This window comes from Acanthochromis polyacanthus, chromosome 11 (genome assembly GCF_021347895.1).
Source record: "Acanthochromis polyacanthus isolate Apoly-LR-REF ecotype Palm Island chromosome 11, KAUST_Apoly_ChrSc, whole genome shotgun sequence".
NCBI lineage: Eukaryota > Metazoa > Chordata > Actinopteri > Pomacentridae > Acanthochromis > Acanthochromis polyacanthus.
This window is the reverse complement of record NC_067123.1, coordinates 3,949,424-3,976,588: the sequence shown is the minus strand read 5'-3', so window position 1 is coordinate 3,976,588 and position 27,165 is coordinate 3,949,424. Positions and strand designations below refer to the sequence as shown.

Sequence of the window (27,165 nt, the reverse complement as noted above, 5' to 3'; positions counted from 1 at the left end):
GTTGTAGTAATGGGTGGTATAGTTGTAGTACTGGGTGGTATAGTTGTAGTAATGGGTGGTATAGTTGTTTTTCTGGGTGGTATAGTTGTAGTAATGGGTGGTATAGTTGTAGTAATGGGTGGTATAGTTGCAGTAATGGGTGGTATAGTTGTTTTTCTGGGTGGTATAGTTGTTTTTCTGGGTGGTATAGTTGTAGTTCTGGGTGGTATAGTTGTAGTTCTGGGTGGTATAGTTGCAGTAATGGGTGGTATAGTTGTAGTAATGGGTGGTATAGTTGCAGTACTGGGTGGTATAGTTGTAGTACTGGGTGGTATAGTTGTAGTAATGGGTGGTATAGTTGCAGTAATGGGTGGTATAGTTGTTTTTCTGGGTGGTATAGTTGTAGTAATGGGTGGTATAGTTGTAGTAATGGGTGGTATAGTTGTAGTAATGGGTGGTATAGTTGTTTTTCTGGGTGGTATAGTTGTAGTAATGGGTGGTATAGTTGTAGTAATGGGTGGTATAGTTGCAGTTCTGGGTGGTATAGTTGTTTTTCTGGGTGGTATAGTTGTAGTAGTGGGTGGTATAGTTGTAGTACTGGGTGGTATAGTTGCAGTAATGGGTGGTATAGTTGCAGTAATGGGTGGTATAGTTGTAGTAATGGGTGGTATAGTTGCAGTAATGGGTGGTATAGTTGTAGTACTGGGTGGTATAGTTGCAGTAATGGGTGGTATAGTTGTTTTTCTGGGTGGTATAGTTGTAGTAATGGGTGGTATAGTTGTAGTAATGGGTGGTATAGTTGTTTTTCTGGGTGGTATAGTTGTAGTAATGGGTGGTATAGTTGCAGTTCTGGGTGGTATAGTTGTAGTAATGGGTGGTATAGTTGCAGTAATGGGTGGTATAGTTGTTTTTCTGGGTGGTATAGTTGTAGTAATGGGTGGTATAGTTGTTTTTCTGGGTGGTATAGTTGTAGTAATGGGTGGTATAGTTGTAGTAATGGGTGGTATAGTTGTTTTTCTGGGTGGTATAGTTGTAGTAATGGGTGGTATAGTTGTAGTAATGGGTGGTATAGTTGCAGTTCTGGGTGGTATAGTTGTTTTTCTGGGTGGTATAGTTGTAGTAATGGGTGGTATAGTTGTAGTACTGGGTGGTATAGTTGCAGTAATGGGTGGTATAGTTGCAGTAATGGGTGGTATAGTTGTAGTAATGGGTGGTATAGTTGCAGTAATGGGTGGTATAGTTGTAGTACTGGGTGGTATAGTTGCAGTAATGGGTGGTATAGTTGTTTTTCTGGGTGGTATAGTTGTAGTAATGGGTGGTATAGTTGTAGTAATGGGTGGTATAGTTGTTTTTCTGGGTGGTATAGTTGTAGTAATGGGTGGTATAGTTGCAGTTCTGGGTGGTATAGTTGTAGTAATGGGTGGTATAGTTGCAGTAATGGGTGGTATAGTTGTTTTTCTGGGTGGTATAGTTGTAGTAATGGGTGGTATAGTTGTAGTAATGGGTGGTATAGTTGTAGTAATGGGTGGTATAGTTGTTTTTCTGGGTGGTATAGTTGTAGTAATGGGTGGTATAGTTGCAGTTCTGGTGGTATAGTTGTTTTTCTGGGTGGTATAGTTGTAGTAATGGGTGGTATAGTTGTAGTACTGGGTGGTATAGTTGCAGTAATGGGTGGTATAGTTGTAGTAATGGGTGGTATAGTTGCAGTAATGGGTGGTATAGTTGTAGTACTGGGTGGTATAGTTGCAGTAATGGGTGGTATAGTTGTTTTTCTGGGTGGTATAGTTGTAGTAATGGGTGGTATAGTTGTAGTAATGGGTGGTATAGTTGTTTTTCTGGGTGGTATAGTTGTAGTAATGGGTGGTATAGTTGTAGTAATGGGTGGTATAGTTGCAGTTCTGGGTGGTATAGTTGTTTTTCTGGGTGGTATAGTTGTAGTAATGGGTGGTATAGTTGTAGTACTGGGTGGTATAGTTGCAGTAATGGGTGGTATAGTTGTAGTACTGGGTGGTATAGTTGTAGTAATGGGTGGTATATTTGTAGTTCTGGGTGGTATAGTTGTAGTTCTGGGTGGTATAGTTGTAGTACTGGGTGGTATAGTTGCAGTAATGGGTGGTATAGTTGTAGTAATGGGTGGTATAGTTGTAGTAATGGGTGGTATAGTTGTAGTAATGGGTGGTATAGTTGCAGTTCTGGGTGGTATAGTTGTTTTTCTGGGTGGTATAGTTGTAGTAATGGGTGGTATATTTGTAGTTCTGGGTGGTATAGTTGTAGTTCTGGGTGGTATAGTTGCAGTAATGGGTGGTATAGTTGTAGTACTGGGTGGTATAGTTGCAGTAATGGGTGGTATAGTTGTAGTACTGGGTGGTATAATTGTACTTCTGGGTGGTATAGTTGTAGTAATGGGTGGTATAGTTGCAGTAATGGGTGGTATAGTTGTTTTTCTGGGTGGTATAGTTGTAGTTCTGGGTGGTATAGTTGTAGTACTGGGTGGTATAGTTGCAGTTCTGGGTGGTATAGTTGTAGTTCTGGGTGGTATAGTTGTAGTACTGGGTGGTATAGTTGCAGTTCTGGGTGGTATAGTTGTAGTACTGGGTGGTATAGTTGTAGTTCTGGGTGGTATAGTTGTAGTACTGGGTGGTATAATTGTACTTCTGGGTGGTATAGTTGTAGTAATGGGTGGTATAGTTGTAGTAATGGGTGGTATAGTTGCAGTAATGGGTGGTATAGTTGTTTTTCTGGGTGGTATAGTTGTAGTACTGGGTGGTATAGTTGTAGTACTGGGTGGTATAGTTGCAGTTCTGGGTGGTATAGTTGTAGTTCTGGGTGGTATAGTTGTAGTACTGGGTGGTATAATTGTACTTCTGGGTGGTATAGTTGTAGTAATGGGTGGTATAGTTGTAGTAATGGGTGGTATAGTTGCAGTAATGGGTGGTATAGTTGTTTTTCTGGGTGGTATAGTTGTAGTACTGGGTGGTATAGTTGTAGTACTGGGTGGTATAGTTGCAGTTCTGGGTGGTATAGTTGTAGTTCTGGGTGGTATAGTTGTAGTACTGGGTGGTATAATTGTACTTCTGGGTGGTATAGTTGCAGTACTGGGTGGTATAGTTGTAGTAATGGGTGGTATAGTTGCAGTAATGGGTGGTATAGTTGTAGTACTGGGTGGTATAGTTGCAGTAATGGGTGGTATAGTTGCAGTACTGGGTGGTATAGTTGTAGTAATGGGTGGTATAGTTGTAGTAATGGGTGGTATAGTTGCAGTAATGGGTGGTATAGTTGTAGTACTGGGTGGTATAGTTGCAGTAATGGGTGGTATAGTTGCAGTACTGGGTGGTATAGTTGTAGTAATGGGTGGTATAGTTGTAGTAATGGGTGGTATAGTTGTTGTTCTGGGTGGTATAGTTGTAGTTCTGGGTGGTATAGTTGTAGTAATGGGTGGTATAGTTGTAGTAATGGGTGGTATAGTTGTAGTAATGGGTGGTATAGTTGTAGTACTGGGTGGTATAGTTGTAGTAATGGGTGGTATAGTTGCAGTAATGGGTGGTATAGTTGTTTTTCTGGGTGGTATAGTTGTAGTAATGGGTGGTATAGTTGTAGTAATGGGTGGTATAGTTGCAGTAATGGGTGGTATAGTTGTTTTTCTGGGTGGTATAGTTGTAGTAATGGGTGGTATAGTTGTAGTAATGGGTGGTATAGTTGCAGTAATGGGTGGTATAGTTGTTTTTCTGGGTGGTATAGTTGTTTTTCTGGGTGGTATAGTTGTAGTTCTGGGTGGTATAGTTGTAGTTCTGGGTGGTATAGTTGCAGTAATGGGTGGTATAGTTGTAGTAATGGGTGGTATAGTTGCAGTACTGGGTGGTATAGTTGTAGTACTGGGTGGTATAGTTGTAGTAATGGGTGGTATAGTTGCAGTAATGGGTGGTATAGTTGTTTTTCTGGGTGGTATAGTTGTAGTAATGGGTGGTATAGTTGTAGTAATGGGTGGTATAGTTGTAGTAATGGGTGGTATAGTTGTTTTTCTGGGTGGTATAGTTGTAGTAATGGGTGGTATAGTTGTAGTAATGGGTGGTATAGTTGCAGTTCTGGGTGGTATAGTTGTTTTTCTGGGTGGTATAGTTGTAGTAATGGGTGGTATAGTTGTAGTACTGGGTGGTATAGTTGCAGTAATGGGTGGTATAGTTGCAGTAATGGGTGGTATAGTTGTAGTAATGGGTGGTATAGTTGCAGTAATGGGTGGTATAGTTGTAGTACTGGGTGGTATAGTTGCAGTAATGGGTGGTATAGTTGTTTTTCTGGGTGGTATAGTTGTAGTAATGGGTGGTATAGTTGTAGTAATGGGTGGTATAGTTGTTTTTCTGGGTGGTATAGTTGTAGTAATGGGTGGTATAGTTGTAGTAATGGGTGGTATAGTTGCAGTTCTGGGTGGTATAGTTGTTTTTCTGGGTGGTATAGTTGTAGTAATGGGTGGTATAGTTGTAGTACTGGGTGGTATAGTTGCAGTAATGGGTGGTATAGTTGTAGTACTGGGTGGTATAGTTGTAGTAATGGGTGGTATAGTTGCAGTTCTGGGTGGTATAGTTGTTTTTCTGGGTGGTATAGTTGTAGTAATGGGTGGTATATTTGTAGTTCTGGGTGGTATAGTTGTAGTTCTGGGTGGTATAGTTGTAGTACTGGGTGGTATAGTTGCAGTAATGGGTGGTATAGTTGTAGTAATGGGTGGTATAGTTGTAGTAATGGGTGGTATAGTTGTAGTAATGGGTGGTATAGTTGCAGTTCTGGGTGGTATAGTTGTTTTTCTGGGTGGTATAGTTGTAGTAATGGGTGGTATATTTGTAGTTCTGGGTGGTATAGTTGTAGTTCTGGGTGGTATAGTTGCAGTAATGGGTGGTATAGTTGTAGTACTGGGTGGTATAGTTGCAGTAATGGGTGGTATAGTTGTAGTACTGGGTGGTATAGTTGCAGTAATGGGTGGTATAATTGTACTTCTGGGTGGTATAGTTGTAGTAATGGGTGGTATAGTTGCAGTAATGGGTGGTATAGTTGTTTTTCTGGGTGGTATAGTTGTAGTTCTGGGTGGTATAGTTGTAGTACTGGGTGGTATAGTTGCAGTTCTGGGTGGTATAGTTGTAGTTCTGGGTGGTATAGTTGTAGTACTGGGTGGTATAGTTGCAGTTCTGGGTGGTATAGTTGTAGTACTGGGTGGTATAGTTGCAGTTCTGGGTGGTATAGTTGTAGTTCTGGGTGGTATAGTTGTAGTACTGGGTGGTATAATTGTACTTCTGGGTGGTATAGTTGTAGTAATGGGTGGTATAGTTGTAGTAATGGGTGGTATAGTTGCAGTAATGGGTGGTATAGTTGTTTTTCTGGGTGGTATAGTTGTAGTACTGGGTGGTATAGTTGTAGTACTGGGTGGTATAGTTGCAGTTCTGGGTGGTATAGTTGTAGTTCTGGGTGGTATAGTTGTAGTACTGGGTGGTATAATTGTACTTCTGGGTGGTATAGTTGTAGTACTGGGTGGTATAGTTGTAGTAATGGGTGGTATAGTTGTAGTAATGGGTGGTATAGTTGTAGTAATGGGTGGTATAGTTGCAGTAATGGGTGGTATAGTTGTTTTTCTGGGTGGTATAGTTGTAGTACTGGGTGGTATAGTTGTAGTACTGGGTGGTATAGTTGCAGTTCTGGGTGGTATAGTTGTAGTTCTGGGTGGTATAGTTGTAGTACTGGGTGGTATAATTGTACTTCTGGGTGGTATAGTTGTAGTACTGGGTGGTATAGTTGCAGTAATGGGTGGTATAGTTGTTTTTCTGGGTGGTATAGTTGTAGTACTGGGTGGTATAGTTGCAGTTCTGGGTGGTATAGTTGCAGTTCTGGGTGGTATAGTTGTACTTCTGGGTGGTATAGTTGTAGTACTGGGTGGTATAGTTGCAGTTCTGGGTGGTATAGTTGCAGTTCTGGGTGGTATAGTTGTACTTCTGGGTGGTATAGTTGTAGTAATGGGTGGTATAGTTGCAGTAATGGGTGGTATAGTTGTTTTTCTGGGTGGTATAGTTGTAGTAATGGGTGGTATAGTTGTAGTAATGGGTGGTATAGTTGTTTTTCTGGGTGGTATAGTTGTAGTAATGGGTGGTATAGTTGTAGTAATGGGTGGTATAGTTGTTTTTCTGGGTGGTGTAGTTTTAGTTCTGGGTGGTATAGTTGTAGTAATGGGTGGTATAGTTGTAGTTCTGGGTGGTATAGTTGTAGTTCTGGGTGGTATAGTTGTAGTAATGGGTGGTATAGTTGTAGTTCTGGGTGGTATAGTTGTAGTAATGGGTGGTGTAGTTGTAGTTCTGGGTGGTATAGTTGTAGTAATGGGTGATATATTTGCAGTACTGGGTAGTATAATTGTATCAGTGAGGGAAAAGAACACCACCTGACAGTCGTTGGGTCTGATAAAGTCGGATTCCTGCAGATGTGAGTTCTTCACACGGCTCAGAGATATTTGCATTCCCCGGCTCGACTCGGTCTCCAAACATTTGCCGCTAAATGACCTGAGGGACGGGATTTCCCCGAGATAATCAGACGAAGTTCCAACCTCAGAAATACTCTCACTGTCAAAACAGTCCTCGCTAACAAGCCTCAGACTGGCTGAAGACGTCGCTGCTGAACATCCTCATTTAAATGTTTTCTCTTTCTACTGTAATCATGAGTCAGTTTTGCAGCTCAGAAGTTCAGTTTTTAACCGGTTGTTGTCATCATGTTTGTTCTTTCCTGCATCCAAACCGCAGACTGCATATACAATCAACAACAGTCCATGTTTATCATCATTCTTTGGTTTCCAGCGACTCCTTCAACTCTTAAAAAACAATGCTGCATTTTGGTTCTTTCATAGATTTATTAAAGATCTTCTGGATCAAAAATATACATACAGCAGCTTAAATGATCAGTTTTGCTGATGCAGAAAGTTGTGTTTTATTTTCTTAGTTTCATGGCCTCTTAGTGTCTTCTGCTGACTCCTCTGATCCAGTTTAAATGGAACCATTAGATCCACTCATTAGACTCAAACACCACAGTGGGAAAAATTGCCCAAAACTGACTGTCATGGTTTAATCTCACTGAGGAGACATGGTCAAACATTCACTCAACAATTGTCCAAAATGACTCAAATATGTTGAAAATGATGAAAAACTCATCTAAGTGGATGCAAAATTTGTTAAAGTTGACTCAGAATTAGTCCAAATTTATTCAAAACTATTCCAAAGTGGCTGAACACATTTCTAGAATTACTCCAAAACTTCCCAAATTGATGCTAAGATTAATCACATTAACTCAAAAATCATCCAGATTGACTCAAGAATGGTCCAAGATACGTCTGGAAATACGTCTAAAAATATTCAAAAGTTGCCTGAGATGATGTGAAACTGGTCCAAATCGACTGAAAATCCTAAAACCAGGACTGAAATCAAGCCTAAACCAGTCCAAAAAATGTTCAGAACCAGTTAAAACAAAAATGAATTGAAAAAATGCCCAAATCATCCAAAACTGTCTGAATTGACTAAAAACTGGTCCAAAGTGATGGAGATGTCTGCACTGACTCATTAATTCACTCAACAATTGTCCAAAGTGACTAAAACATGTCTAAAATGATTAAAAGCTGGCCCAGATTGATGAACATTTGGTGAACGTTTTTCATCTTGAATACAGTTTGATGTTAGCTTTGTAAATTATGGACCCATTTTTAGGAATTTAGATGTTACAGCAGGTGATGTTCTAAGGATAGGTCAGCAGCTAAACAATGACTAGAAATGAGCACGTAAATCATTTGGAGTTTCCCTCTACTGGCAGCAGGTTTTAACTTTTTTTAACCTTATGCGACCTGAATTCCAGCAGTTTTACCACCGTGAGCTCAGTTTCTCTGCTCGGTCGGATCCAGACGAGGAGGAATTTCAGGACTGAGGCCAAAAATGTGAGAGCTGAGCAGAGATCAGAGCGCATGTAGATGTAGTTTCTGGGCTTCCACTGATGGCTGCTGCTGCTGCTTTTCACAGCATCTTATAGAAGAGCCGCTTCAGTTTCTCAGAGCCACTGTGTGTCTTTCTGCAGATTTGATTCCTCTGTTCGTCTTTAATGTTCAAGAATAGTAATAATAGATGCATTTTTGTCTGTCTTCTGACCTCGTATAAACCTAGAATGTGAAGCACTGAAGTGAGATTCCTCCACTTTAACATTTTTTTAATGCAAGAAAAAGAAAATCCCGTTTATTTGGCCAAACATTGAACATATTGCAATGGCTACGTATGTGCCCAAAGGTGTTACCAACAATGAAGGAGGAAAAAAAGCATTTGATAGCACAGAATTACCACAAAGAGAGCCGGAATTACCAGAAAAGATGAAAAATCACAACACAAAGACATGAAATGACCAAAAACAAACTGCAACCAGATCAGTTTTACCTCCATCCAGCTGTCAGTCTAAACACCACATCTGGTTTTTGTTCTTTTTCTCTATAACCAACTATGAGCATCAGTATTATGGGATGCATCCTTGTGTGAACAGTAAACCTGCAGCACTTTAATGTCTGTGACAGTCGTAGAAACGATCATCGGTACGCTGGATATGTTTGTTTGTTCAAAATGATTCAAAAATTGTCCAAATGGCCCAAACTTATCCACCAAAAGTTTGCCTGAATCGACCCATAAACTCATCCAAAATGTCTCAAAGGTTTTCCAAATTCTCTTCAAACTTGACCAAAATGACAGAAACTTCTCCAAAAATCCCGTCCAACTTAATCCAAACCTGCCTTAAAAGTGTTTATTACTCACAATGACTTAAAAATGAACCAAAATGCCGAAAAATATTGTTCATAGTTGTTCAAAGGATGCTTCAAACTTATGGAAAAATCCCAGATAATGACTTCAAGCTTGACCAAAACAACAAACTTCAAAAAATCATTTGAAACAGTCTTAAATTAGTTTAAAATTAGCTGAAAATTGACACAAAAGTGGTCAAAACAAGCAGAAAATCACACAAAGTTAGTAGAAAAAAACACACAAAATGAATAAGACACAAAATGAACAGAAAAATAGACAAAATGAACAAAAAGACACAAAATGAACAGAAAAACCAGACCAAATGAACAAAAAGACACAAAATGAACAGAAAAACCAGACCAAATGAACAAAAAGACACAAAATGAACAGAAAAAAAACAGACCAAATGAACAAAAAGACACAAAATGAACAGAAAAACCAGACAAAATGAACAAAAAGACACAAAATGAACAGAAAAAAACAGACAAAATGAACAAAAAGACACAAAATTAACAGAGAGACACAAAATGAACTGAAAAACCAGACAAAATGAACAAAAAGACACAAAATGAACAGAAAAAACAGACAAAATGAACAAAAGACACAAAATGAACAGAAAAACAGACAAATGAACAAAAGACACTAAGAACAGAAAAAACAGACAAATGAACAAAAAGACACAAATGAACAGAAAAAACAGACAAAATGAACAAAAAGACACTAAATGAACAGAAAAAACAGACAAAATGAACAAAAAGACACTAAATGAACAGAAAAAAACAGACAAAATGAACAAAAAGACACAAAATGAACAGAAAAAACAGACAAAATGAACAAAAAGACACAAAATGAACAGAAAAACCAGACAAAATTAACAAAAAGACACAAAATGAACAGAAAAACCAGACCAAATGAACAAAAAGACACAAAATGAACAGAAAAAAACAGACAAAATGAACAAAAAGACACAAAATGAACAGAAAAAAACAGACAAAATGAACAAAAAGACACTAAATGAACAGAAAAAAACAGACAAAATGAACAAAAAGACACAAAATGAACAGAAAAAACAGACAAATGAACAAAAAGACACAAAATGAACAGAAAAAAACAGACAAAATGAACAAAAAGACACTAAATGAACAGAAAAAACAGACAAAATGAACAAAAAGACACAAAATGAACAGAAAAAAACAGACAAAATGAACAAAAAGACACTAAATGAACAGAAAAAAACAGACAAAATGAACAAAAAGACACTAAATGAACAGAAAAAACAGACAAAATGAACAAAAAGACACAAAATGAACAGAAAAAACAGACAAAATGAACAAAAAGACACAAAATGAACAGAAAAACCAGACAAAATTAACAAAAAGACACAAAATGAACAGAAAAACCAGACCAAATGAACAAAAAGACACAAAATGAACAGAAAAAACAGACAAAATGAACAAAAAGACACTAAATGAACAGAAAAACCAGACAAAATTAACAAAAAGACACAAAATGAACAGAAAAAAACAGACAAAATGAACAAAAAGACACAAAATTAACAGAGAGACACAAAATGAACTGAAAAGCAGACAAAAAAAACACACAAAATGAATAGAAAAACACAAAATGAGCAAAAAGAGGTGAGAGATAAAGTCAGCTGCTCTGAAAAACCGTTCAGAAATTCTGCACATTTCCTCCCAAATCTGAATCCTGTTGGTTCACTTCTGATCCAGATCATTTCCCTAAAAACACAATGAATATAGGGGGTATATTTAGAGCATAAATATTTAGCTGAAGGTCGGTGGAGCTGTTTGCTCGCTGCTCAGAGCCTCTCCTGTGGCTCTGATGTTTGATGTGGACTAAAAGGCTCCGGGACTTCATGAATGAATATTTTAACGGCACAAAATGACTCCTGTGTGCCGCCGCCGGTCGGTCAGCCGTCCGGGAGTCTAGAAAAACAGACGAGGACGAGGAAAATGCGGCCGAGACGTTCTAAAAGCGGAGCTAGTTCTGCTTGAAGCTGCAGTCTGATGTGAACTGGACTGTTTCTGCAAAGACGAAACCTCAAGATTAGGAAGAAAAGCTGCTTAAAGAGCTGCAGGTTGAAATCTTTACATTCAGTTTTTCTTTGAAAGAATACAAAAGCTAGTGCAGATTCTGTTGAAGAAGTTGCCATTTTGAGCAGCACAAACTGCATTCTCCATTATATTTTAAAGTTAATGTGTTTTCTGTCAGATCATGTTTGTAACTTAAACCTGCATCAGTCCAGGCCGTATTCAGGAAACACGCTGCTCTGTCATGTCACAGTTGGTCATTGAAGACCAAAAACTAGAGAGTCTGATGTGTTGTCAGACCTGGGAACTTTTCTCTTTCACCCCCGAAAAAAAATACCACTTAAAAAGTTCAGAAATCTAAGGACTGGTCGAGTGTCTCCACAAAGTTCCTGTAAGTGTCTCTATATGGATGGATCCATGTTTCTACTAAAATCCAGTCTTTGGCCGACATTTCACCAACTTCTGAGGCTCTAACATCAGTAGAATCTGATGAGGAGAGTATGACCAGACAAGGTTCCAGTTTCTTCTGGGTTTTTTTTTGCATTTTTAACTTGAAACTTCTCTAAAATTACTCAAAATTTGTCCAAAACAAGATAAAGACTGTCAAAAATGAATCGATATTTGAAAAAAAAGTCTTAAAACTTGTCCAGTATGAGCCAAACTTGTGAAAAATGACACTAATGAGTGATTATCTGGTCTTTAAAAATGGAAGAAAGTGCAGAATTATCATACGAGGCTGTTTTTTTTTTAAAGGATGGATCCATGTTTCTACTAAAATCCAGTCTTTGGTCGACATTTCACCAACTTTAGAGGCTCTAACATCAGTAGAATCTGATAAGGAGAGTATGACCAGACAAGGCTCCAGTTTTTTGTGATTCTGACTCAATATCTGTTAAAAAATAACCCAAATCTTGTCCAAAATGACTCAAAAATGGTCCAAAATTACTCAAAATGGATCCAAAAATTCCAGTAATAAACGCTTGTTGATCCCTTAAATTGAAAAAACGTGTCAAACATTCAAACTATCTTGGTATTGTGACCCCACAAAGTTGCACATATAACCCCAATACCCCAGAGTTTTTGCTGTTTTGACTTGAAATCTGACCAAAATGACTCAAAACTTGTCCAGAATTACACAAAATGGTCCCAAATAACTCAGTAATGACAATAATAATAAATAATCAGCCCCTCAAAATAGATAGTATAATGTAGTGTAATGTCTCCTTAAGGTTCCTGTAAGTGTATATAAATGGATGGATCCATGTTTCTACTAAAATCCAGTCTTTGGCCGACATTTCACCAACTTTGAGGCTCTAACATCAGTAGAATCTGATGAGTGGAAAGTTTGACCAGACAAGGCTTCAGTTTCTTGTTTTGTTTTTTTTGCATTTTTAACTTGAAACTTCTCTAAAATTACTCAAAATTTGTCCAAAACGAGATAAAGACTGTCAAAAATAAATCGATATTTGAAAAAAAAGTCTTAAAACTTGTCCAGTATGAGCCATACTTGTGAAAACTGACACTAATGAGTGATTATCTGGTCTTTAAAAATGGAAGAAAGTGCAGAATTATCATTCGAGGCTGTTTTTTTTAAAGGATGGATCCATGTTTCTACTAAAATCCAGTCTTTGGTCGACATTTCACCAACTTTAGAGGCTCTAACATCAGTAGAACCTGATGAGAGGAAAGTTGATACTATGGATATTTTAAAAGTTAAGTCTTTGAATTACAGAGGAGTAATAAAAATATGAAAACAAATCCTTTTTAGCAGAACTCAGATGTGTTTATCCTCCTTAATGTCATGTGTCTGTCTGCTGGACTGATGAAGTTCTGAGGTTCAGAAATGATGGAAAAAGTTTTCAGAGTTAAACCACAAACACTCTGCTGTCCGTTAAAATAAACACAGATCTGTATTTTCCGTCCTCTTCACAGAAACCTCTCTGACATCTTCAACGTCTCCCAAACTGCCTCCATGCTGCTCAGCTGAAGCTCCTCAAAGACAACATGAGAGCTTCTGAGCTGAACCGATGGACGTCTAATCAGAGACACTACAGGAAGAGAACAGAAAGCAGCCGATGGAGGGAAAATCAGGACTGATTGTGATTAAAGAGAGGATGTTTAAGTGAAGGACGAGAGCAGAGGAGGTGAAGGACCTGATTGGTCAGAGATGCTAATGTCATCAGCATCAAATCTGAAGACACCTGAACGCCTCACACTCACTCTTATGTCATCCAGGTGTCACTGTCTGAAGAATAAACCTGTTTATTTTTCTCTGTAACCAACTGTGAGCATCAGTATTCTGGGATGTGTCCTGGTTTCCTGTCACAAAGAGACAAAAGTGTCCCAAAGATGTGTAAAATGATCAAAATGTCCCATTAAAACACAAAGCACGGTACAAAAAGATGCAAAGCAAGAAAAACAAGATGCAAAATGCCTAAATCTGGACACAAAGCAAAAAAAGAGGCACAAAGCAAGAAAAAACATGACACAAAATCAGACAAAACAAGACAAATACACACAAAAAGCAAGAAAAATGAAAGAAAATAGAAAAAGAGAGATAGAAAATGAACACAAAGACAACACAAAGCTGATGCAAAATGACAGAAAAGAGACAAAAACAAAAATCAGACGTATAACAGTAAAAACGAGTCGCAAAAAGACCAACCGGATCAGTTTTACGTCCATCCAGGTGTCACAGTCTAAAGAATAAAACCGGTTCCTGCTCATTTTCTCTATAACCAACGGTGATCATCAGTATTATGGGATGTGTCAGAGTTTCATGTCAGAGATTAAAGTGTCCCAAAGACGTGTAAAACGATCAAAATGCCAAACACAAAAATGAGGCACAGAAAGATGTGAAGCAAGAAAAAGAAGACGCGAAATACTACGTAAATCCAAACACAAAGCAAGAAGAAGAGACGCAAAACATGAAAAAACATTAGAGAAAACCACACAAAATCACATAAAACAAGACATGAAATGGCAACAAAAGGACAATAAAATGATCACATCCAGAAAAAACTGCCCCAAAGGCACAAAAACAACACAAAAGTGGAGAAAGTGACAGAAAATGACAAAAACGAGCACAAAACAATGAAAACCCGACCAAAACTGACACTAGTTCAGTTTACGTCCATCCAGGTGTCACAGTCTAAAGAATAAATCTGGTTTCTGTTCATTTTTCTTTAAAACAAGCTGTGACCATCAGTATTATGGGATGTATTCTTTTTTTTTTTTTGTGTCCTGTCCGGCAACAGAGCAGGCAGAATGAGGATCTGGCTGCTGCATTGTGCCATACAAATTTGCTTTTCCAAGGGGAGTTCGTAAGTATAAGACTCCCCTTGATACTGTACAGTAATTTATTTAGATTGAATACTTGTTGATTAGTTAAATATACATAAATTTGAAGGACCTGACAGGGGAAAGGCAGGAAGAAAGAAACGAGAAAAGGAGAAAAAAAACAACAACAAGAGAGGATAGTGAAGAGAAAAGGAAAAGTGCAAGAATACAATTATCTTTCAATTGAAACCGACACAACAGACAACAAGCTAGTACACCTTAACAAAGACAAGAACAGAACGCATCCTACGGGTTTTGTTACGAAATACAGCTAGTAATTATTCAAATCATCTATGTGAAACAAATAAACTGAGGAAACATGTCTTTTGATATTTTGGCACCAGGACAAACTTAACACCCCCCAAGACAACATGGTTGCTATGTCCACATGCAGAGTACGGTGCAATTGTGACTGTGATCATGCAACGATGACCTCTGACCTCCGTGAAGGCCAGAAGCGGGCCTGAGAGCCCACAAGACCCAGGCGAGCCGGCAGCAATCCCAGAGTAGAGATCCGAGCCACCAAACCACGAGGACGACCACGGACAGGCCCGGAAGGGGGCAGAGGGAGAACCCGGCCAGGACCTCCAGCGCCCAGCAGGGTCGGGCCCCAGGCGACCAAGATCGGCGGCCGCCAACCCCGCCAGGGTCCGGAGGCCCAGGGCGGACCCAGCACAGGACCCCGAGCCCCAGGCGCCAAGGAGGCAACCCCCGCCCCCCCCAGGCAGAGGGTCAACACCGCCAGGGGAACCAGCCACCCCAGACGGCCACCCGGCATGGGCCGGCGCCCCCGCCGCAGCCCAAGATCAGCCACTCACCCTCCCATAGTGCCCCATGAGGGCACGCCCGGAAGGCCGGGGGACACCGGGCCACAAAACCGGGCCCCCACCACCACCACCCCCACCCCACACCCAGATGCGGGCAGCCGCGCACCCCCAAAGACCAGCAGGCCCCCAGCCCGCAGCCAGCCACAGACCCACAGACTGTTTTTGGCTTTCCAATTTATAAGGATAGTTTTCTTTGCGATGCATAAGCTGGTGAGAACCATACATACAGAGTTAGATCCTATGTTGATTTCACCTAGGTCACCTAATAGGCACAATGTGGGACTTGCAGTAATGTTGCATTTAAACCATAATGACAGGTCTTCACATACCTCAAGCCAGAACCTTTGCACAGGTGCGCAGGACCACATGGCATGGAGGTAACTGTCAGTCATGTTATCACTGCAGTGTGAGCAAATATCCGAATGGGACAGACCCATCCTGAACATCCTTTGTCCTGTATAATGAACTCTGTGCAGAATTTTAAATTGTATAAGCTGCATATTTGAGTTCTTTGACATTTTAAAGGTATTTAAACATATTTGTGACCATGCATTTTGATTAAGATTACTGGATAGGTCAGCTTCCCATTTTGTTGTAGGAAGAAAGATTGTATCTTCTGACTTTGATAATATTCTATATAGTTTTGATAATAGCTTTGGGGGACGAAAATTTAAGAATTCTTCTACTCTAAGAGGAAGCTGCCAGTGTAATTGGTTGAGAGTGTATTTTTTTCCTATAATCGATTTAAGTTGGTGGTATTCTAAAAATTTTGTGTTGTTAATTCCATATTGTGAAGTGAGTGTGTGAAATGACAGAAAGTTACCATCTTCTATGATATGTTCTAACTGTTTTATCCCTTGGTTTCTCCAGTGAGTAAAATGTATCATCTTTTTATTTTGTAGAATGTCAGGGTTATTCCAGATTGGAGTAAATTTACATGGAATGACTGAAGACTTACTTAATTTTAGAAATTCCCACCAAGCCATTAAAGAGGAGCTGATATTAATGCTTTTGAAACACTGATGAGATTTAATAGTTGTGCTGATAAATGGCAAGTCAGAAACGGCTATGTCCTCACATATTGCTTGCTCTACATCGAACCATAACTCATCTACATTACTAGGTTTTAACCATTTGGAAATATACTGCAACTTACTAGCTGGGAAGTAGTGACTGAAGTTGGGTAAATCCAGTCCACCTCTATCTTTAGTCTGTTGTGAGTCTTTAAACTGATACGTGATGGTTTGTTTTTCCAAAGAAATTTGGATATATATGAGTCCAGTGATTTAAACTAACAGGAGGATGGTTTGGATGGTATCATTGAGAATAGATAGTTAACTTTAGGTAAAACCATCATTTTAATAGTGGCTACTCTCCCCATGAGTGATAAAGGTAAGTGCTTCCACCGTATAAGATCATCCTCTATTGTTTTCAATAACTGAACATAATTTAGTTTTGTAAGTTCTGATATCCTGGGAGAAATATTTATGCCTAAATATCTGAGGTTTCCAGACTGTATTGTGATGTTAGATATTCTTGGTATGTCACAATTAATAGGCATGGCTGTAGTCTTAGACCAGTTGGTAGAATAATCAGATATCAATGAAAATTTATTAATAAGCGTAATTGTCTGGGAGATAGATGATTTGGAGTTATTTAGGAAAAGTAATACATCATCTGCATAAAGACTTATTTTATGTTCCATATTGTTGGCTTGGATTCCTCTGATGTCTGTATTTTGTCTTATGGCAGCTGCAAGAGGTTCAATAAAGATGGTGAAAAGTGATGGAGAAAGTGGGCAGCCCTGCCTAGTGCCTCTCTGCAAACAGAAACTTGGAGAAGTCTGGTCACTGGTCTTAACACAAGCAGCCGGGTTATTATAAAAGATGTTTATCCAGTCTATAAAAGATGGCCCAAAACCAAATCTGTTTAATGTTGCAAACAGAAATTTCCAATTTACTCGATCAAATGCTTTTTCTGCGTCTAACGAGATGATTGTGGATTCTAAATGATGTATTGTGGAATAATCTATTATGTTAATTAATCTGCGCATATTAGTAGAAGAATGTCTCCCTTTAATAAAACCTGTTTGATCAGGATGTATTATAAGGGGGGTTATTTTTTCTATTCTACTGGCGAGAGCTTTGCTGATAATTTTGAGATCTACATTTATTAATGAAATTGGACGGTAACTAGATGGAAGTGTGGGGTCTTTTTCTGGTTTTAATAACAAAATAATTTTGGCTAAGTTCATATTTGAAGGTATTTTTTGTTTGTTTTTAATTTCTGTTACCATTTTATGAAAGGTGGGAGCCAACATTGTCCAAAATTCTTTATAGAATTCAACTGGATAGCCATCTGGACCGGGTGCTTTATTGTTCGGCATATGCTGCAGAGATTTGTGAAGTTCTTCGACTGACAGAGGAGAATCCAACACCAATCTATTTTCATGTTGGAGTTTTGGTAGTTATGGGATGTATTCTAGTGTGAACAGTTTAGAGTCCTAGAAACAATCACTGCTCCTCTGGATGTGTTTCTGTTTCCTGATTATTCACCAGAGAAAACTTTAAAAAGTGCATTCTGGGTAAACTTAAAGGTTCAAGTCACATGTTGATGGATGGTTGATCAGAACAATTATAGACGATGAAAGGATCATTTTACACAGAAGTTACCTCTATGGACGCCATTCACTCTGTGGGGGAATCATTTTCTCATGTAGGATTATTTTATGAAGTCATTTCGGTTCACAAATCCTGGAAAAAGTAATACAAATGGACTTCAAGGACCTGGAACTCTGGAAACATTCACAGTCTGAAGGTAGAACTCTGATCATTAATAAAGTTACTGGAGATGAAGAACCAGATGATTCTTTGTGGTAATTTAGCTTCTTTTAGTGGCGATTTCGAGTCTTTCTGTGGTAAATTCACCTTTTTTTGTGGTGATTTTAGATCATTTTGTGGTACTTTGAACCCTGTTTGTGGTCATTTTGACCTCTTTATGGTGATTTTTCATCTTTTTGTGGGAACCGTACATCTTTTAGAGGAGAGTTCGTGTCTTTCTATGGTATGTTCACTTATTTTTGTGGCGATTTGGGGTCAATTTGTTGTAATTTTGGTCCTTTTGTGCTGATTTTGTGTCTTTTTGTGGTAGTCTTGGCCTTTTTTGTAATTTAGCATATTTCAGTGGAAAGTTTGTGTCTTTGTGATAAATTTATTTACTTTTATGGTGATATGGGGGTTTTGTGTAGATTTTGTGTTTTTTTGTGGTAATTTAGGCCCTTTTTTGACAATTTGGTCTCTTTTTGTGGTCATTTTCCAGCTCTTTTAGTTGTTTTAGTTGCAGTTTTTTCAGAACTCAGATGTATTCTCCTCCTAAATGTCATGGTTTATCTGCTGGACTGATGAAGTTCTGAGGCTCAGAAATGATGGAAAAAGTCCATTAAAAAGTGATAAATCTGGACCCACCTCTGTGGACTTCAAGGACCTGGAACTCTGGAAATATTCACAGTATGAAGGTAGAACTCTGATCATTGATAAAGTTACTGGAGATGAAGAACCAGGTGATCCTGAGGAGGTTCTGGTTGGAAGACAGATGCAATAAAAATGTGCTTTTATCTCTTATCTGAATCAGTTTGACATGTTCAGATGCAAATGTTGATGAAAAGGTGTTTAGAAAACAAAAGTTGGGCTTCAGTTTTGTGTTTTTTTTTGTTCCTCAAAGCACCTTGGCCCTGTTTTTGTTCGTGCTGTCGACACGGTTTGTCACGGCGGAGGCTGCCAACATGCCGGCTGGCAAAACATCCCTTTCTGAAGGATCCTCCTCCTCCTGCAGAAACCATAAATCACCTCCATGTCTCTCTGACCCTCTGATGAACCTGAAATAGCTGCATCCGAGGCCACACACAAGCCGCACTACGAGGTCACAAGTTTAATCTTTAATAGTGGAGGAACCTCAGCAGCTCCTGAAGAACAGCAGCAGATAAAAGTAAAGTCCAACATCAGCAGACGACACAAAGAAGCTTCACCGAGGATCAGAGAGAAGCTGTGACTCAGCAGGTTTCCTGTGATTCATGTTTAATTCACAAGTCATTCACCGTGCTCGACTTATCTCATCCTTTATTTTCAGGTTTTCCTTTAACCGTCTGAATCCCAAAACCTGCTGAAAACTTTAAAGACGTAAAGTTACATCTTTTATTGGAGACGGAAGCGGCATAAACAGGAAGAAATGTTGGATTTTGAACTTTCTGACAGCCTTTAAACACTCTGACAGGAAACCTAAACACACCTAAACTTTAGATTGTAATATTTTATCAAAATCACGTCTCATTTTAAAAAATGCCAAAAATAGATTGTTTACTTTAACCTAATTTCATGAAAAACTAAAAATTTTGAGCTCTTTAGTGAAACTGTGAAACCATCAGTGACTCGGTTGTGAACAACAGTCGCAAACATTCAGACAGTTTATTGTTTTGTTGTGGGAGGGGTTTGCGAAGTTCTTGAAGACGTTTCACCTCTTCTCCAAGAGAGCTTTCACCTCTAATCCAAGACAAGAGGTGAAAACATCTTTAAGAACCTACCAGAGAAGTCCAAGATGAGAGGTGAAAATGTCTTCAAGAACCTACAAGAGCTTCAGTAGAATCAGCTGGCCTTCTGTGGTAAGTTCTTGAAGATGTCTTCATCTCTCATCCAAGATGAAGAAGAACCTACCAGAGAAGTTCAGTTGATTCCTGCTGAAGCTCTAGTAGGTTCTTGAAGATGTTTTACCTTTCATTTTGGATGAAACATCTTCAACATGAGAGGTGAAAACATCTTCAAGAACCTACCTGAAAAGTTCAGCTGATTTCCACTGAAGCTCTTGTAGGTTCTTGAAGATGTTTCACCTCTTCTTCAAGAGACTTTCTCACCCCTCATCTTGGATGAGAGGTGAAAACGTCTTCAACGACCTACCAGAGAAGTCCAGTTGATTTCTACTGAAGCTTCTGTGATTGCCACGATCTGGATGACTAAAAATCTGCACAGACATCAACACTTGTTGTGTTTTTTCTGATAGGTACACCATGTTCTTCTGGCTACAAATCACAACTTTTACACCTTTTTCTAAAAATGATGGTGGCTGTATGACTCAGCAACGGTGTTCTGAGCATCTACCTGGCTTTAAGGAGGAACGTTTAATTCAGAAATCATTCACCACGCTCGGCTCATTATCTCATCCTTTATTTTCTGATTTTCCTTTAACTGTCTGAATTTCAAAACCTGCTGAAAAGACAAAAAGTTGCAGCATTTATGGGAGACAGATGCTGCAAAAGCATGGATTGCTGTAACCAGACTCTGTAAAAAAAAAAAAAAACTGCACATAGTCTTTATACGGAGCAGAGTATGGAAAAATATATAAACATATGTCGTCAAATATTTATCTGTATGTAGAATAAGTTTTTTCTGACATTGGTAAGACTTGTGGACAAAATGTTGGACGTGTTGATTCCAGGTGTTTTTCTATTTTTGTAAAATAAGTAACTATTCAACTTTACTTTTTTTTCTTTATTCTGGTTTCAGTCATTCTAACTGTGTCATTCTATACAGAAGACATTTCCAGATTTCTCTTCTCTTCTTCCTGGTAGTTCTGTTTGCATAGAGGTGAAAACTGAGCCACAGTGAAGAAACAAAAAAACACCCAGGACCTGCTTGACATTTTGACGGTTGACGTCTTCGCCTGTGACTGTTTTGCTCTGGGAGATATTTGGGAAGTTTGGGAGGGTCGCACTCAGGTCAAGTAAAAATCAGAGAGACCAAAACACCAGAGAGAACTTCAGGAGCAAGAAGAGGTCGAAGAAATAGAAAACCGGAGGAGTGAGAAAGCAGACGAAGTGTCCTGAAGCGAAAACCTGCAGGAAATGAAGTCAACAGTCTCAGAAGGATGTGAAAAGCAGCTGTGAGGCCCAAGATCTTCATTCCTTTAAATCTGAAGGCCTCTGAGGACTGACTGGTCGCTGTAATTAAGCTCTGATTGGACTCACATTCCAGCTTTTCTTGCCTCACAAGCAGCTGAACTTATAAAAGCAACAACAGAAGAAGAGAAAGACATAATTTATATTCATGATTTTTCAATTAGAGGTTCACAGGAGTTCAAATAAAAACATGTAAGTGTGAACAAAAATAGACAGGCTGCCTGGGATAAGTGGATTAATAGGCTTTGTAGCAGCAAATCCCAGCTTAAGAGTTTCTATTAATCACATTCTGAGGTAATGTTTTCAAACTAGATAACGGCAAAATAGGTTCTGTTTTCTGTCCTGGATTCAGAGGATTAAAGACGATGTTTGTACAGTAGCACGCAGGAGAATGCAGGGAGAAGCCGACACAGATGGGCTGCTGGGACTCTGATGAATCATTAATCTGGTTTGGCCACAGCAGAGAAGAGCCAGGAGGAGGAGTCACTTCAGTCTAAACATCTAAAAGCTACCAATGAGTCCACATCAACATTTAGTCTAAATATCTAAAAACTACCCCTATGAACACCAGTTTCTGTTTATGGACAGTTTTTACTCATTTTGGCAGGTGTTTGGGTTTGTTTTGGACAATTTCAATGAATTTTGGACAAGTTTCAAGTCCAAATAGGAAGAACCTGGAACCACACATCAAATTCCTACAAGAGTCCACATCAACATTTAGTCTGAATATCTAAAAACTGAAACTAAAAAAGAACACGCAAAACGAAACAGAGGAGATCAAAGTGGCCCAAAAAGACTCAAAACTAGAGAAACAAAACACAAAATGACAGAAGGGAGAAAAAGCAACCACAGAAAGATTAAAAAAACAACAACATAAACACAGAAGCCAAAGCAAACAAGACACTAAGCAACACAAAACCAAGAAAAACAAGATGAATGATGACAAAAAAAGACAGAACTGCCTATACGCACAAAAAACAACACAAACGAGACAAAAAAGATGGACATAAATAATATACAGACACATATGGAACCACAAACTTGTAACTCTGTACATCGAACACCAAAATCTAAACCTCTATGAACATCTAGACCTTTATGAACACCAACATCTAGACCTCTATGAACATCTAGACCTCTATGAACAACAACATCTAGACCTCTATGAACATCTAGACCTCTATGAACATCTAGACCTCTATGAACAACAACATCTAGACCTCTATGAACATCTAGACCTCTATGAACATCTAGACCTCTATGAACACCAACATCTAGACCTCTATGAACATCTAGACCTCTATGAACATCTAGACCTCTATGAACATCTAGACCTCTATGAACACCAACATTTAGACATCTATCTATAACATCAGGTTCTGTTTCCTATCAATGAATCCACAACCTAAATAGCAGGAAACTGGAACCACACATTAAATTCCTACACCAATGAGTCCACATCGATATTTAATCAAAATATCTAAAAACTGGAACCTTGTCTGGTCAAACTTTCCTCACATCAGATTCTACTGATATTAGAGCCTCAAAAGTTGGTGAAATGTCGACCAAAGACTGTATTTTAATAGAAATATGGATCCATCGATAGATATATACACTTACAGGAACTTTATGGAGACACTAGACCAGCCTGGGTTGGAGTTTTAGCACTTTTTTACATTTTTAAGGTCCATGAATTATTCAGTAAAGTCATTTTCGACTATCTGAGTAATGTTGGCCAGGTTTCAAATAAACTTTGAGTCATTTAGAAAACAGGGTTTTAAACAAATTTTAGATATTTCTGAGTCATTTTTAACATAATTCAAGTCATTTTGGACAAATTTGCAAAATTACATACAGTTTTGTTCATTTTGGACAGGTCTTTAGAGATTTTGGGCAGTTTTGACCAATTTTGTACAAGTTTCAAGTCCAAAGAGTGAGAAACTGGAACCACACATCAAATTCCTACCAATGAGTCCACATCAGCATTTCGTCTAAATGTCTAAAAACTGGAGCCTTGTCTGGTCAAACTTTCCAAACGTCAAATTCTACTGATATTAGAACCTCAAAAGTTGGTGAAATGTCGACCAAAGACTGGATTTCAGTAGAAATCTGATGGACAATGCAGGGTGAAGCCAAAACAGATGGGCTGCTGGGACTCTGATTAATCATTAATCTGGTTTGGCCACAGCAGAGAAGATGCAGACCCAGGAGGAAGACTCACTTCAGACCCTGGCACTGAAAGCAGAAACGCCAGCAGATATGGCTCCATTGAGCGTGCTCAGTGGAGCTCGTGCACATCGTGTCCTTCGGCGACGGAGCGGTGAAAGAGGAGCTATTTAAGGCCTTGGAGAGTAAAAATGAGATGACGGGGGTGCAGCGTGAGATCATCTCTGTGAGGGGAATAAAGAAAGAGCCCGGAAACTACCTTTTTATTATTCACTTTTAATGATTTTTCTAATTACTTTGCATCGAGCTGGTAGTGATTAAAGGTTTCTATTGACTGAGAGACTGAAAGGCTCAAATGAGAAAAGTTCAATTAACTTTACAGATACTGGGATGGAAGGAAATAACACAGCCTGATGTACTGTAACCTCTTTATGTACTTCTGTTTAGAAATGTATTAATTAGATTCAACTTTAGTGTCCCTGCACACAATATAGATATGAAAACATATAAATAATCATGAACAAAGGTTTCCATCCTATAAAGTCCATGTTAGCATGACAATCTTGAGTTTCAGTGGCTTCTATACTTCTGAATTTTCTGTGATTGAGTCATTGGTTCTTTCACAGATTTATTAAAGGCATTATGGAGGATGTTTTTTTTTTGTTTAATTTGTCTGATTCACATAAAATTAATATACTGACCTTTAGTGGACTTGTATGTATGGTTTCTAAAATAAATAAATAAATAAATAAAATAACTGTGGACATGGCAGGACCTGGAAAACATCAGCCAATCAATGCGCTCGAACCGAGGCGTTTGGTTTGCTCCCTTTCCTGTCAATCAAAAATCTTCCGGCTCAGGCCTAGTTACGTAGATTACGTACGCCTTGGACTTACGTGTTTTCTGTATGTGTTGCTTTGGTATAGCTTCGTAGTTAGCTGGCGACTTGTTTTGCTCATCTTTTTTTACATAATGGCAGATAAAGATCCAGGGGAACCCAGCTGTAAAAGAAAGGCATTTTTTGAGGTCAGAGAAAATAAAAGACGACTGGATCGCGAGAATGCAAAAACAAAAGTGATTATTGGCGAGTCATTTGGGCGATGGCATCAGCTCAAGCAACAAATGGACCTAAAGACAGATGCCTTGGTTGCTAAATTCCTTCTGGACAGGTAAAATATACTATTGTATTATACTGCGGCTGTAGGCAACTTAACGAATCCTACGCAAGTTTCTGGAGGGGGGCGTTTCTTCATAAATGTTAAGGGGGGGAGGTTGGGGGGGTGAGGGAGAGGTTGTATGTGCGCATGCGTATGCTACGTTCAAAGTCGTAGGAAATTAAATCTCCTCTAATGCCATTAAGTCACACATGTATGGGAAATACAACCACAACTGTTGGTTTAGAAACTTAAATTGTCAGTTTTGGTGAAGTAGAAATTTGTTTTTATCAAATTTTCTTAGTTTAATGGCCTCTTGGCGTCTCCTGAGTGATTACAGTCGACTACAGCTGCTGACTCCTCTTCCAACTACAAAATAAACCCAAAGATCAGAGAGAATCCTCAGATCTCATGCTGGCATTGCTTGCATGAACTGCTACTCTGTCGGTGTCACTTTTCCTGATGTCAGTACACCTTACTCAAAACCTAAGTCATCTGAATCACCAGAGTGTCTCTCTGTGTCTGCCTCCTCATCCTCTCTTGACCTCGCTGAACTTCCACAGCGCTCAGCAAAGATCTGAATAAGGAAATCATAAACTTCAACAAGTCAGAAAGTCACTTGGAGCCATTTGAAAGCAGCTTCAGATCCTAAATCATCTGTTTGTCAGAATAAAGTTCATCGTCCAGTTGTGTTACTGTCTCCACCAGGAAGAAAACACAAACTATCACCTGCTGCTGAGAGACCATTGGTCAGGATGGTCAAAAGTCAACCAAGAACCATCAGAAAGCAGGTCTGAATGGATGAGAAGCTGCTGGAACACAGCTGTCAGTGTCCACAGGGTTTTACATCAACATGAACTGAGAGGATCCATGAAGAAGGACGTTCTTCCTCTGGAAGCAGAACCTTAAAGCTCCACTGATTACATGGACAAAGAAAAGACCTTCTGGAGGAAAGTTCTGTGGTCAGATGGAAGAAAAACTGAAAGTGAGACCTTTAACTCCAAGAACACCAAACCTACCATCAAGCATGGAGGTGGCAGTATCATGCTCTGGGGCTTTCTAGAAGAGCTTCTGGACTGGTTTCAGACTGAATGTTGGACTGGTTCTGGACTTTCTTGGCACTGGTCTATGTTTGGTTCCATTCTTGGTTCTCCTGGTTTTGGATGTGATTTAAAGTTGGTTTAGGATTTATTTTACTCTGGATCTGGTCCTGGATGTGGACTGGTTCTGGACTGTCTTCGGCGGGTCTTGGACTTTTTTCAGAGTAGTTTAGATTTGGTTTGCCCCGATATTGTACTATTTTTTTCACTTTTTACGACTGGTTTGAGACTGTATTCTGGCTGGTTCTGAACATTTTTTTGGACTGCTTTAGGTTTGATTTTGGTTTTAGACCTTTTAAGGATTGACTTCAGACTTTTGGGAGTTTATGGACTTTTTAGGAATAGTTTAGGTTTGGTTAAAACTCGAAAGTACTGATTTAGATTAAATAACATAGCATCAAATTATCATTTTGTGTCATTTAAACTGAGATTTCTGTATTAATCAATTTAAACTACATCCTTAGTAAATTAACTAAACTGGCTCGATCACTTAACTTTTCACCAGTTTGAGTTCAGGATTTCAAGTGTTTGTGCTCCCAATTGCCAAATAATTCTTTCACTGCAGAGGAGGTGGGAATTAATCTGACTCAATATAGTTTGTTGATTGAACATAATTTCAGTAGAAGTCAGAATTTAAAAATATTGATGCAAACCTTCAACATTTCTTTCTAAAATGATGCCCATTCCCATCACTTTTTACAACCACGATGCTGGACGTCTGTATTAATGTTTACACTCAAACATACACTATTGTTCAAAAGTTTGGGTTCACCCAGACAATTCCATGTTTTCCTTGAAAACTCCCACTTCTATCCATGTGTTAACATAACTGCAGAAGGGTTTTCTAATCATCAATGAGCCTTTCAGCACCATTAGCTAACACAATGTAGCATTAGAACACAGGAGTGATGGTTGCTGGAAATGTTCCTCTGTACCCCTATGGAGATATTCCATTAAACATCAGCCGTTTACAGCTACAATAGTCATTTAACACATTAACAATGTCTACACTAGATTCATTTCTTGTTATCTTCATTGAAAAAAGCTGCTTTTCTTTCAAAAATAAGGACATTTCTAAGTGACCCCAGACTTTTGAATGGTAGTGTACATTGTTCAGCTCAGATTTTAGGGATTCTGAGGTTAAAAATAGAAGGTTCTGATACCACTGAAGTCTTGTCTGTGTGGTAATGTGTCGTCACGGTACGATGGCGCTGAATAAAAGCTGTGAAAGAGAACCTGTCATGAAGCGGCAGAAACTCCAGACACAACACGTCTGCTTCAGGCGACCTGGAGCTGCAGGTGCGTTCAGGTGTCTCCGTGTTCGTGACAACCGGCGGTTGAGTCTGAGGTGTGGGGAGTTCTCCTGGGAACCGTCGGCTTCCACCGTCTGATCCACCGGACCCCCCGGGAGCTCCGAGGCTTTAGACCCGGACACACAAACACTTGTCAGAGCTGCTGTATGGATCTGAAACCTCCTCCTCACTTCAATCGACACCACAGAAAGAGTCCCGAGGGCCCGAGTCGGCCTCCTGTTCATTCGCTGCATGTCGATAAAACGACCTGCGACCGCTCAAACACACCTTCCTGTCACTTCCAATTTCCTGCCCACTAACAGACAGAACGCAGGAACAAGACTGGAGCACTGCACGGCTCAAAAACACTGCAAGTGAAAGGAACTAAACGGAACTTTTAAGTGTAAGAAAGCAAGTAAATTAAGTAAACATATATACTGGTGTATGACCGCCTGTCCAATATTGTGTTGGTCCACTACATGCCATCATAATATATACATCCAGCATCTTTTTTCACTGATTAA

General features: G+C 39.1%; 1 long non-coding RNA gene across 1 annotated transcript in view; it reads left to right on the top strand.

Annotated features, from left to right (window-relative positions):
* Positions 1 to 13,097, top strand: part of LOC127536070 (uncharacterized) — a 46,653-nt gene extending 33,556 nt beyond the window's left edge. The window contains exon 3 of the long non-coding RNA XR_007945081.1: positions 12,752 to 13,097. This is a non-coding gene — a long non-coding RNA (uncharacterized LOC127536070). The remainder of the gene's footprint in view (positions 1 to 12,751) is intronic.
* The last annotated feature ends 14,068 nt before the right edge of the window (positions 13,098 to 27,165 follow it).